We start from the raw sequence: 11879 nt of genomic DNA, 5'->3' as shown, positions 1-11879 counted from the left end.
CCTTCGTGAAAGGGTCTCGCCCCCGTAGGATTTTGAACGGACTCTACCCGGTGTGGGTCGGGGTGATGCGATAAGCCCACAGCATGCGTTGGAGCTCCTTTTCCCAGTTGAGCCCGGCACTTATCGCTGCTTGTACCGACCCCATAATTACCCGGTTAAACCTTTCTGCTAGTCCATTTCCTGCTGGGTGGTAGATCGGCGTGTTTGACCTCTATTCCATTCCTGTTCATGAATGCGTTCCATCTCGCTGATACAAATTGCGGGCCGTTGTCGCAGGTTATCACCTTTGGGATTCCTTCCTTCAGAAATGTGGTCGTGAGGAAAGCTAACACTGCCTCGGTGTCTGCCGTTTCACATACTTCCACCTCCGGCCATTTAGAGTATCTGTCCACTAGCACTATGGCGTATTTGGACACCCCTTCTGCATTCAGGATAGGACCCAGTATGTGCACGGAAAGCATTTCCCACGGGCTAGACAGACCAGTGAATTTCCCCAGTGGTGGGCGTAATAATACTTGTGTTTTGTCTGCCCTGCTACACTGTTCGCACATTCTGACATGTCTCTCCAGTTGCCTGTCCATCGCTGGCCACCAGTATGCCTGCTTCGCTCTCGCCATGGTCTTCATGACCCCAAGATGTCCTTCATGTAGAATGGTTAGGAGGTGGCTCACCACGGATTGCGGTGGGACTACTTTATCCCCTCTCAGTAGGAACACAGGATTGTCCCCAATGGATAATTCCTCCCGGACTTCCCAGTATTTCCTCAGCTCGCTGTTTAGGTGTTTCTTGTCTGGCCATCCTTGGGTCACATAGCTTTTCACTGCTCCTAAGGTCTCGTCAGCTGCATACGCTTCTTCCCACTCTTATGCGCTGACCGCTCCTTCATGGTCTTGGGTGATTGCCACCATGTATTCCTCCCATTCTGAGGACTCTTGGTCTTCTGCTGGCTCCATTGCGGCTGCTCTGCTCAAAAAGTCTGCTACCTTGTTCTTAGATCCCAGGATGTACCCCACGTCGTACACATAATCCAACAGTCTCAGGGTCATGTTCGCGATACGGGGGGTTGCATGCGCATGTCCGCTTGAGGTCAGGACTTTCACCAGTGGTTTGTGGTCGGTGCGGAGCAGAAACTTCGAGCCCCACAGAAACTGTCTGAACCGTTCCATGGCCCAGACGGTTGCCACCATCTCTTTCTCTATTACACTGAATTTTTCTTCGTTGGCCGCTAAGGATCGCGAGGCAAAACTGACCGTGGTGATGTCTCCGTTTCGTGATCTTTGCATTAACACCGCCCCCAGACCCTTGTCACTGGCGTCGGTGGTTAGTATGGATAATGCTTCTTGGTCAAACCCTTCCAGGGGAATGGCTGTACAGATGTTGTGTTTTATTTTTCCGAATTCTTCTTGCTCCTCGTGTGTCCACTTGAATGCGTTCTTTTCTTTCAGGAGCTGCCTCAAGTGGTGCGTTTTGGTTGCGAAGTGAGGGACGAACTTACTGTAGAACTCCGCCATGCCTAGGAACTGGTGTAGGTGCTTCTTTGATGGCAGCAATGTTCGCTCGCTTTGGTTCTATTCCTCTCCCACTGATTTCGTGACCCAGGTATGTCACCGATCCCACTCCAAATCTAGACTTGTCCCATTCTGCTGTGAGTCCATTTCGAGCTAGTATTGCCAATACTGTGTGTAGTTTCTCGTTGTGGTCTTCCTTTGATTTCCCCATGACGAGAATGTCGTCTTGGAAGTACTGAACTCCTTCCACCTTCTGGAACAGCCGATGCATGAGTTTTTGGAATACAGCGGCCGCTGATGCTAGGCCAAACGGCATCCGGAGGAACTTGTAACAGCCAAACGGCGTGATGAATGACGTCAGGTGGTTGCATGTGTCATGCAGCGCAATTTGGTGGTACGCCGAGGTGAGATCTATTGTTGAGAACCACTTGACCCCTTTGGTTTTCGCCAACATCTCGTTTATTCGGGGTAGCGGGAACTTGTCCACCAAGATGTTCTTGTTGAGTTCTCTCAAGTCCACACACAGACGTACCTTCCCATTTGGTTTCTGGGCGACCACCAGTGGTGCGAGCCATTCCGCGCTCTTGATCGCTTCTATGACTCCGTTTCTCTCCAGTCGTTGCAATTCTTCTTGGACCGCCTCTCTGCTTCTGAAGGGGATGTTGCGAGCTTTGTGGCTTACTGGCTTTGCCCCAGCCTTGAGGCGGATCCTGTGCGTGAATTTTGTCATCCGTCCTATTGTTCCCTTGAATACTTCTGGGTATTCCGTCTTCCATCTGCCTTTGCCGTGCGCTTGTTTTGCATCAATCATCAACACTTGCGTGGTCCCGCCGGGGTTGAGTTGTATCCCTAAGTTTCCTTGGTCCATCCATCCTAGGACGGAAGGTCCTTTCTCCTCCACGTACAGTTTCCCCTCCGCTCTTCGTCCTTTGAACTCAAATCGTAGCCGTCGGTACCCCACCATGGGTATGGGTTCTCCTGTGAACGTGACTGGGTGGGTGTCTGTGGGTAGTAGCTCCTCCCCTACTCTGGGCTTGAACTGGTTTTCCCATACGGTCCGTTGAATAATGGTGTATGGGGAGCCGGAATCCGCCACCATGTCCACCTGTACACCACCGATCTCCAACTGTAATGCCGGTTTCTTGGATTGCGTGCAATTTACTCCCAACACCTGGTCATCGATGCACAGGACTTAATCTTCTTCGTTTCCCTCTTCCTGGGTTTCTTCCTCGCCCTCTGCTTCCTGGGCGACGTACTTCACTTCCGTCCTGCTGAGCTGGCGCCGGCATACTTTCTCGTACTGCCCCATTATTTCACAGTAGGAGCATTTGGCTCGGAATGCAGGGCATGCTTTATCATTGCCATTATGTGTTTGGCTGCCGCATCTGTAGCACGTGTGTTTGCTCTCTCCTTGTGGTCTCTGGATTCTCGTGGCCTTCTGAGGGTATTTTCTCTGGTACCTTGTGTTAGTCGGCACGTGCTGCCTTGGAGTTTCTGGTCTGCTTTTGTCTGATATCCTACAAATCGGCGTACTGTCGCCACTCTCTTTTTTCGCCGCTTCTGCGCACCTTTTTGATAGTTCTGCCTTTTTCACCAGCGCCACCACCTCCTTCAGCGGGGCGTCACCGTTGACCCACAGCTTCTCCTGTATGGCCGAATTGGCTGTGTGCATTATGATCTGGTCTCTGATGAGTTCATCATGAAGGGTGCCGAATCTGCATGTCACCGCCAACTTCCGTAAGGCTGATACGTACTCGTCTATCGACTCACCACTGCTTTGTCTTCTTTAGAAGAAGTTGCACCGATCTATGGCCGTGCACACCACTGGGCGGTAGTGAGAGTCCAGATCTTCCAGCGCATGTTGGAACACTTCCGTGTCAGCCGCGGGTCTGGTCTCCTTCACTAGGCTGTCGTATACCCTGATGCCCTCCGGGCCTAGGTTGTGTAGTAGTATTTTCTTTTTCCTTGAACTGGAGAACTCTCCTTCACCTTCTTCTTCTAAGGCCTCAAGATAGTTTAAGAAATACCGCTTCCAATCTTCCCAGGGCATCGCCGGTTCACCTCTCTTTTGTAGGAAGGGGACCAGGTTGGTGAGGGACGTCGCCTGTGCACACATCCTGCCCTTGTCTCGTTGGACCGAGCTATGTCTGTCGTCTGTCTCTGGTGGGCTCCCTGGTGCCTGCCTCTCGCCTGATCTGCCAGGTCGTTTGGGTGAAAGGCTTCCTTGCCCTCCTCGCGATGACCCTGGGGTCGCCAGTTCTGTTGCTCCCCTTTAGCTTGCTGGCCGCAGGTTACTTTCCTCTGGCACGCTCCCGGTCGCTCTGTTCCGGACTGCTGCGCGCCCCTGCTCCCACGTGCCGCTTCGCGGGCACTTCTGCGCGTCTTGGCCTTGGTTTAGTGGAAGGATGCTCTTCCCGGGAGTTGCACCTTATGGGGCGTTCTGCCTCTCTTATGGTGGTGCCTGGGACCCTTCCCTCCTGGCTTAGTACATTTGGCATCTACGTGGACTCCGGCGTGGCTCTCACCTCTGTGGAGTCCCTGGCCGCGCTTGCTGGTGCTCCTCGTGCTCACCCGTGGGCTGAAGGTGGTGCTGGGGAACTGCGCTGGACCTCTCTGCTCGGTCTATGTGCACGTGGTGGGGATGCACCGCTGCCACGCTCGGGTGTAGTCAGGTCCTGGGTGTTTAGGGTTCTTTGCTGTTCTTATTCCCTTCTCCGTGGACTCATCCCACCCTCGTCGCCATTTTGTAGGAGTTCCTGACTATGTGGAATAAGACAATACGCTTTGGAATGCTAGTAATTAACTTTTATTCACCCGAGCGCCGGGCACACATCCGATCGCCGCTCTGCCTCACGGCTACCTGGCGCGAAGCCGCGCCTCTTCCCGGTATGCCCCGGGGCGCGCTCGGAACACTAGGAAATGCTTGAAATGGAGATTACCTAGTGTAGGTATAATCTGTCTTGGAGTAAGTGCTTCCTTCTCAGATAAGCCATTACTATGCCTTTGAAAATAAAATGAGTGGAATTTGATTTGCATGCACTGTTTCTTAATATTTTCATGAACGTTATTGCTAACAATTTGATCCTACTAGTATTTAAGGTTGTGTTCCAAATGTTGGTACCAGTTCTCTACTTCTATGGGCGTTCATTACCTAAAATGCCATAAGTATTTGAAGTGACTTCGCCCACTTTCATTGCAATTGGCAGCACAGGGTGCAATTGACACACACGTAGCTCTTCCACATCTAGGTATTTGCTACCCAGTCTGTAGGTGGAGCTAAACACATGTAAACTAAATAACATATAGAAGCAGGGCTTTTAGAGTGTTGTTTAATTTTTGATCCTGCCACCGTCCACATGACTCCTTAGGCAATTTATAGGAGAAGCAGTATCATAGGTACCAAATGGTAAACTAAGGCAGCAATTGCAACACCTGGTACACCCTAATGAAATTCCATGTATGATGCGGGGGCAGCATGGCTAATCTTTTGGACTTGCTATCACAGCAAATCTTTCCAAACATCGGCTGCATCTCAGTCTAGATTCCTACCAAACGTTCCCAACCAAGAAAATTTGATGGGGGTTATACCTGGAGCAAATAATAGATTTTCCAAATTCTGTGTTACAGAGCTTAGACAAGAGTCATTCCCACCAAACAGCAAGAACGAGATGTATTATACTCGCATCCTATTCTGCCAATAACAAAAAAGTATTGTGGGAAGATATTAACAGGACAGTAACTCAAATGTGTTTTTCTAGAGCTTCCTTTGGGGAAGGATACCCAATTAGCTTGTTAAATGTAATTTTCTTTTTACAATCAATGAGGTTTATGCAACTGGCCTAGTGTGTGTGGAATGTATAATTTGTCATAGACATTCTACATCGTACTAAGTCTAATGTAGCAATATTTAACACATTAGAACATTTGCCATTACTTGTGCTACATACAATCTATTGCAAACTCTAAAAATTGACCTAAATCCCGCTATGCCGAAAGTAATGCTGTCTGCCCGGTGTGCTTTAAACTGCTTTCTTGTCACATGTAGTCCAGAAGAATGACCCCCCCCCCCTCCCTTTAATAAGTGATCCCACAACAGCGATGGGAGCCCCCTAGAGCTAATTTTGACAAGGCTATCATGATGTCTCCGCCCTCACTGCTTGACGTGTTAGCCCTCGCTAAATCTAGTTGCGCCCCTGATAACATTTGTTGCATGATTTAAATGTCTAATATTTTGGGAGCGCAACTCGGGCACCGGGTCTTAGAATCAGAAGCGGCGACTCTTGGCTCGTCCTTCCCTGTTAATTTGTTGGCTCGCCTCGGCCCCTTTTAAAGTAGTACAAATACTACACGTGTCTTAGAGAACTGCCACCACGCCTCCTGACGTCCCCCGCCCCATATGACACCTGTGGCAGTCACAGGCAAGGCCTGAGTCAGAGTCTGCCTGGCAAATTACAGGGTAGCTGTCGTTCCCAATAAGATCAGTCTGTCATCAAACGTCTTGCCGCAAGAGTTCCTTGAGTGGGTCTAACTATTGCTCACTTTGGGTCAACTATGCTACCTGTTGGAGCACTTGTATCGCCTCTCCTTTACCCGCCGCCTCCCCCCTCTCATCCAGAACCCCGGGCAGCAGCGGCCAGGTGTGCTTGCCTCAGAGAGGCTGTCATTCCCAGGTGCTTAACAAGTTCATGCCAGGCTTACGCGGCGGCACGCCTCCAACGAAGGACATGCCTGCTCCGAACAGTTCGGAGGACAAGCAGCTCGGGCTGAGGCTAAGACTCCACAACCAATCCATACTTCAGAACTCTGTTCAGCGAACTAGGATTGGCTAAAATGCTGCAAATGCTCCAATCGTAGGTCACTTTACACATTAGGAGCGCCTCCCACTCCCAGAATATGTTCTGTCGCGGGATCTGTTCTTATGCGACCCGGAAGTGCTGAAATTACAGACAAATGCCATCCTTTAAAATATCACCACCGGACAGCGGATCTTAGACTGAATCCACAGATGGCCCGTGTAAGTAGTGGTCAGCTGATCACCTAAATCTCGCCCTACGAGATTTGTGGGTCTTAACCGTGCATGCATATTACCACTTTCTTCCGTATGCATGCAGGATTTAAAGATGTAATGTTGTGTTTGCAGTACTCAGAAAACCGTTAATAAACTTGTCGCATTTCATCGATTACGTTAACCACCTGATTTCAGAAACATTGAGTCAAAATTATCATTTCTATTTTTCAACATGGTGGTATCCTGTCATACATCTGGAACGTGATGTCCCGCGTATTGTCTTTGCGTATTAGTAAGAACTGGAAAATGGTTCTTTGGCAGTATGTACTGGTGGTTACATTGAATAATTAGATATGAATTTTATGTTATGATTTGATAAAGTTGAACATAAAAAAATGCAAGACGTACAAGAAGTCAATCAATCTGAGCTTTGCGTGTAAACCAGAATGTAGGCAGTTCCGTGCAATATCTTATAACTATCTTTCACTCCCAAAAATTCAAACTGTGGGGGCTTGGCCTGGTTTTGCTTTTTTGTGTCTATCTTGAATAGCTTTCCTATTTCGGTTACCAAGCGTTGCTATCAGCGCCAGCAGAAAATAGCCTGTTTGTTCAGAGAGCAACTAGAGACTGTAACTCAGGGCTTTAAGTGGGATGAAAAAGTGTCTGGTTTGAGGGAAGTGTCTCTAAAAGGGTTGTGGTCTAAGAAGTATATCTAGAAATCCTTTCCAAGAGCCATGACATATGTAAAAAAAAAAAAAAAAAGAGAGAGGGGACCTTAAAGCATCAAAACTTAAAATTTAGTACTTTCCATAGCATAGTATCGACCAGTATTTTGGTGCCTGTCTGTGAACTTTCTGATATTGCAACCTGACATATCACACAATAATGGAAATGCACATAAAAACAAGCAAGACCTTTTGGCTTTGACAATGTCTATTGACCGTATCAGGTAGCCGCGATTGGAGACTGTTGGACTGCTTTTGAAGAGGGGAGAGCCGTGCTTTACCTGCCCGCACTGCTGGGGACTCAAACCCCATAATCCTCTCTGCCCAGACGCGCATAAAGGCTCCATGCTCACCCGCGATGCAGGACCTGCGTGGGGACGCACGCGGGCGAAGCCCGTGCCTAGGGCGGGCACGTCCACGCCCGTCATCAGCCGGAAGAGGCTGGGTCCCCCGCTCTGACATATGGAATATTGATTGTATAGTACCCCCTGTGATAGGGGCCGCGCGCGTGCATCTAATTAGCGCTGTGGCCGCAATAAATACGGGACACGGCTGATTTAGTTCACCACGTGGTCCCGACTGCCTGAGCCAGGCCACGCCCCTTTATTTTATAGCTAGCACGTGACAACACGTGCCAGCGCTAGCGTGATGCCTCCGAGCGCGGGTAGGCTGCACCACTACCCCGCCGGAGGACACTACATTCCTTCCAACCTTTATTAAACAACAAACAAAACATTGAATAAGTAGATCTGTTACCAGTCACTAAGATTACAGTCCTTGGTTTATCACACCATGAACCCTGCTAGGCAGGAGGATGGAGCTGGATTGCTTCTCAGGCTATATATGGAGTGTTCTCCCCGTGAGGATGGCAATGGTGGGGTCAGTTCCTGCAAGACTTCACCCTCAGGAGATATCGCTGGGGAACTTGGCAGTGCTCTGTCTGGCGTTCCAAACAGTGAAGGGGTGCCATGGTCAGATCGGTCAAACTCTTCAGTGGGGATCGTTCCTTGGTCACCATCCGTTCCTTCCTCCGCTGGCTGTTGACGTGGTCTGGCCTCTAGGTTGTCCGATAGCGGCGGGTCAAGAGTTCCGGCGTGTACCCTTTTGAAGAAGGATATGTTGCGTGTGATTTCTTCGGTTCCTCTCCTGGCTGTTATCATCGTGCCAGTTCGGCGGATGACTATCCATGGCTGATGTTCAAACAGAAGCTGGAACTTGCTCCCGGGGTACCTGTCCTTGACGTAGACTCGGTCCCTTACATGAATGGCCGACCTTCTGGCTCGTCGGTCAGTGCTGGCGTGGCCGTTGGCTAAGACCTTTGCGGCATCAATGGGAGACGGGGTCCAGCTTGGGTGATGCAGGATGGTGTCTCGCACTACTCGGCCCATGCTTGCTGGCCCCGGAGCTGCCTCGGTCGTGATATGGGGCATCAACCGGTATTCCCTCAGGAAGCTGTATATAGCTCTCTCGAGTGGTGCTCCATCCGCATGCGCAATGCGTATTACTTTGTTGAGAGTGGGTATGAACCTCTCTATTTACCCATTTGCTTGGGGCCAGCGCGGGGTCACTTTCCGGTGTTGAATTCCCCAGGCCTTGAGATAGTCTGCAAATTCTTGTCCATGGAAAGGTGGGCCGTTGTCTGTCTTCACCACTTCGAATATTCCATGGGTTGCAATGGTTTTCTCGAGTTTAGTAATCACTTCCATGGCTGTCTGACTTCCTACAATCTCGATTTTGGGGTATTTTGTGTGGTCATCGATGATCACCAGGGCATAGTGTCCATCTAGGAGGTGTCCGAAGTCAACACTCAGGCACTCCCATGGCCGGTGGGGGTTTTCTTCAGTGATGACGGGGTGAGGGCGATCTGGTTGGCCTGATACCTGGCACCATGAGCACGTTCTGACTGTTTATTCAACCAGTGAGTCCATCCCCAGGAACCACACCTTGGCCCTCAGCCGACTCTTTGTTTTTACCATACCTTGATGTCCCCTGTGTGCGAGATCCACGGCTTGTTGAGCAAGGCTTGATGGGATCACCAGTCGCGGGCCTCTGAGTAGGCAGCCGCTGCTGTCGACCGAAAGTTCATCCTTGACCCGCAAAATTGAATCCAGGACGGTCTTTGCTTGCGGCATCTGTCTGGTCATGGTGGACTGAATGGGGCGCCAGTCATTCGATTGGACCGCTGTTATGGCCAGTTGCAGGCATTCATCGATCCGGGTGGCTTCTACAATGGTTTCAAGACTCATGGAAAGTGGTTGGGATCTTTCCGATACGAGCCGGACATATTCTTCAGTGTCTTCGGCATCCTCTTCTTCCGCTTTGGTGGCGGCCCTAGGATGTCTCGAAAGGTAGTCTGCCGGATTGGATGAGCCTGGCTTGTATTCTACGCGATAGTCATACCCCTGCAGCTGAAGGATCCATTTTTCGATCCTCGGGGGAGGCTTGGATGCTGACCCTTGAAACAGGGGGATGAGGGGTTTAGGGTCGGTGGACACTGTGAATGGATGTCTGTACACGTAGACGTGGAAGTGCCGACAGGCCCAGTAGATGGCGATCGCTTCTCGTTCTATCTGCGAGTATCTCTGTTCCGTGTCTGTCAGGGAGCGGCTCGCGTATGCGATCGGGGCCCACTCTCCATTTCCGTGTAACTGAGTGAGCACAACTCCCAACCCATATGGGCTGACGTCAACAGCAACGTTAGTGGATCGGGCCGGGTCGAAGTACGACAGTGTAGTATCTGCCGACAGGGCTGCTTTGGTATCCTTGAAGGGTTGTTCCTGGTCGAGGCCCCACTGCCACGTGGTGGTGGATTTCGTCAGTTCCCTGAGGGGCTTTGTGAGGTTGGATAAGTCCGGGACGAACCGCCCGCAGAAGTTCACCATCCCTAGGAAGCTCCTTATTTCCGAGATGTTGGAGGGTGCTGGGGCTTCCTGTACGTCCCGCACCTTTCGGGGTCCGGGGCCACTCCTTTGTCGGAGAATGTGTTGCCAAAGAAGCTGATCTTGTTCTTTAAGAACTGGCACTTTTCTTTGTGTAGGGTCAGTCCGGACTCTTTGATCCTCTGGAGAACCCTGCGAAGTCTACGGTGGTGATCTTCCATCGACGATGCGAATATTAGTAGGTCGTCGCTTACGTTCAAGTCCCCCGGGAGCCCGCTGAGGACTTCACGGATGGTGTTTTGGAACACCTCCGCGGCACTCGAGATCCCGAAATTGAGGCGTCGGTATCTCCTGAGACCGACTTGCGTAGAGAAGGTGGTGATGTATCGAGAGTCCGGGCGTAGTGGCAGTTGGTGATAGCCGGACCATAGGTCCATCTTCGAAAACCACTTTGCGCCGTTCAGTTCTCCCAAGATGTCGTCGATGGTGGGGGTTAGGTGACTTTCCCTTTTCACCGCTGCGTTTGGGAGGCGTATGTCAACGCAGATGTGGACCTGCCCTGGCTGTTTCGGTTTCCGTGCCACTACGATCGGGGTCACCCATGGGGTGGGTCCACTGACCTTCTCTATAATCCCTTGCTTCTCCAGTGCTTCTAGCTCTTCTTTGACCTTCTTCCGCAAGTGGAATGCAATGCGCCTGTGCCTCAGCGCCACCGGTTGGACTGACGGGTCAATGTGGAGAGAGACTTCTTTCCCTTTCAGGCATCCAATGCCTTTGAAGACTTCTTCGAACTCCTCCATGAAGGCCTCCAGTTCCCCCTCTTTTACCGCTATGGCGAATGAGATTAGCTTCAGCTCTTCTGCTGATTGTCCGCTTATCAGCATTCCGCTTCCTTCCTTGGTCACGTACACTGTGGTGGGGATCTTGAGGTCCCGGTGTCTCAGCTCAGTCTTGAAGCATCCCAAGAGCGGGATGGGTGTCTTCTGTCCGTATGCAAATACCCTGATCCTTGCTTCACGTAACGGCAGGCGTGGACCTAGTTGATTGTACAAATTGGCAGCCATTAGTTCGATCGAGGCCCCAGTGTCTAGGGTGGCTCTCACATCCTGGTGGTGGATCTTGATTCTGCACCTTGGAAGTCGTTGTCTCTTCCGTCGTGGTTGGTCTACTGCGAATACATAGTGGACCGGGTAGTCTCCCGCGTCACCGTCCATGTCCTCACTGTCGTGTGCTTCAGCCACTGTCTGTGCTGCTTCTTTACGTGATTTTGCAGACCGGCATACTGTCGCGAAGTGGTTCATCCACCCGCAAGCACTGCACTTCTTCCCTCTCGCTGGGCAGTCTTGCGTGTGCTTCCGCAGTAGCCGCATTCCTTTTTCTTGTCGTGCTGTATTTTCCCTGAGTTTTGGTGCGCTTTGGGCCTCACCACGTTCGCCTTTTCCACCGCGTTGACTTGTTCCGTCTTGATGGGTCGGTGGAGGGCTGCCTCCATGTGGGATGCTCTGGCTTGCGACAGTTCTTTTGACCGGCCTAGGGTGAGGATGTCTGCTAGAGACTTGCCTGACTCCTGAAGGATGTTCACTCTTAGCTTGGACGAGTAGCACCCTTGTATTATCTGACCTCGGATTTCTTCCTGTTCATCTTGAAATCCGCACGTGCTGGCCAGTTCTTTCAAACGCGAGTGGAATGCGTCTAACGACTCCTCCGCTTCTTGCTTGGCCTGCCGAAAGATGAATCTTTCATAGTTCCTGTTCGCCAT

At 50.9% G+C, this 11879-nt stretch overlaps 1 protein-coding gene across 1 annotated transcript in view; it reads left to right on the top strand.

The window, feature by feature from the left end:
- Window positions 1–6365: 6365 nt before the first annotated feature.
- Window positions 6366–11879, top strand: part of TASP1 (taspase 1) — a 662603-nt gene continuing 657089 nt past the window's right edge. The window contains exon 1 of the mRNA XM_085612698.1: window positions 6366–6522. The gene's annotated coding sequence lies outside the window, so the exon portion shown is untranslated. The remainder of the gene's footprint in view (window positions 6523–11879) is intronic.

The sequence above is a fragment of the Triturus cristatus genome, chromosome 6 (assembly GCF_964204655.1).
Source record: "Triturus cristatus chromosome 6, aTriCri1.1, whole genome shotgun sequence".
NCBI classification, from domain to species: domain Eukaryota; kingdom Metazoa; phylum Chordata; class Amphibia; order Caudata; family Salamandridae; genus Triturus; species Triturus cristatus.
The sequence above is the reverse complement of the archived record's forward strand: the minus strand, read 5'-3'. Positions and strand labels throughout refer to the sequence as shown.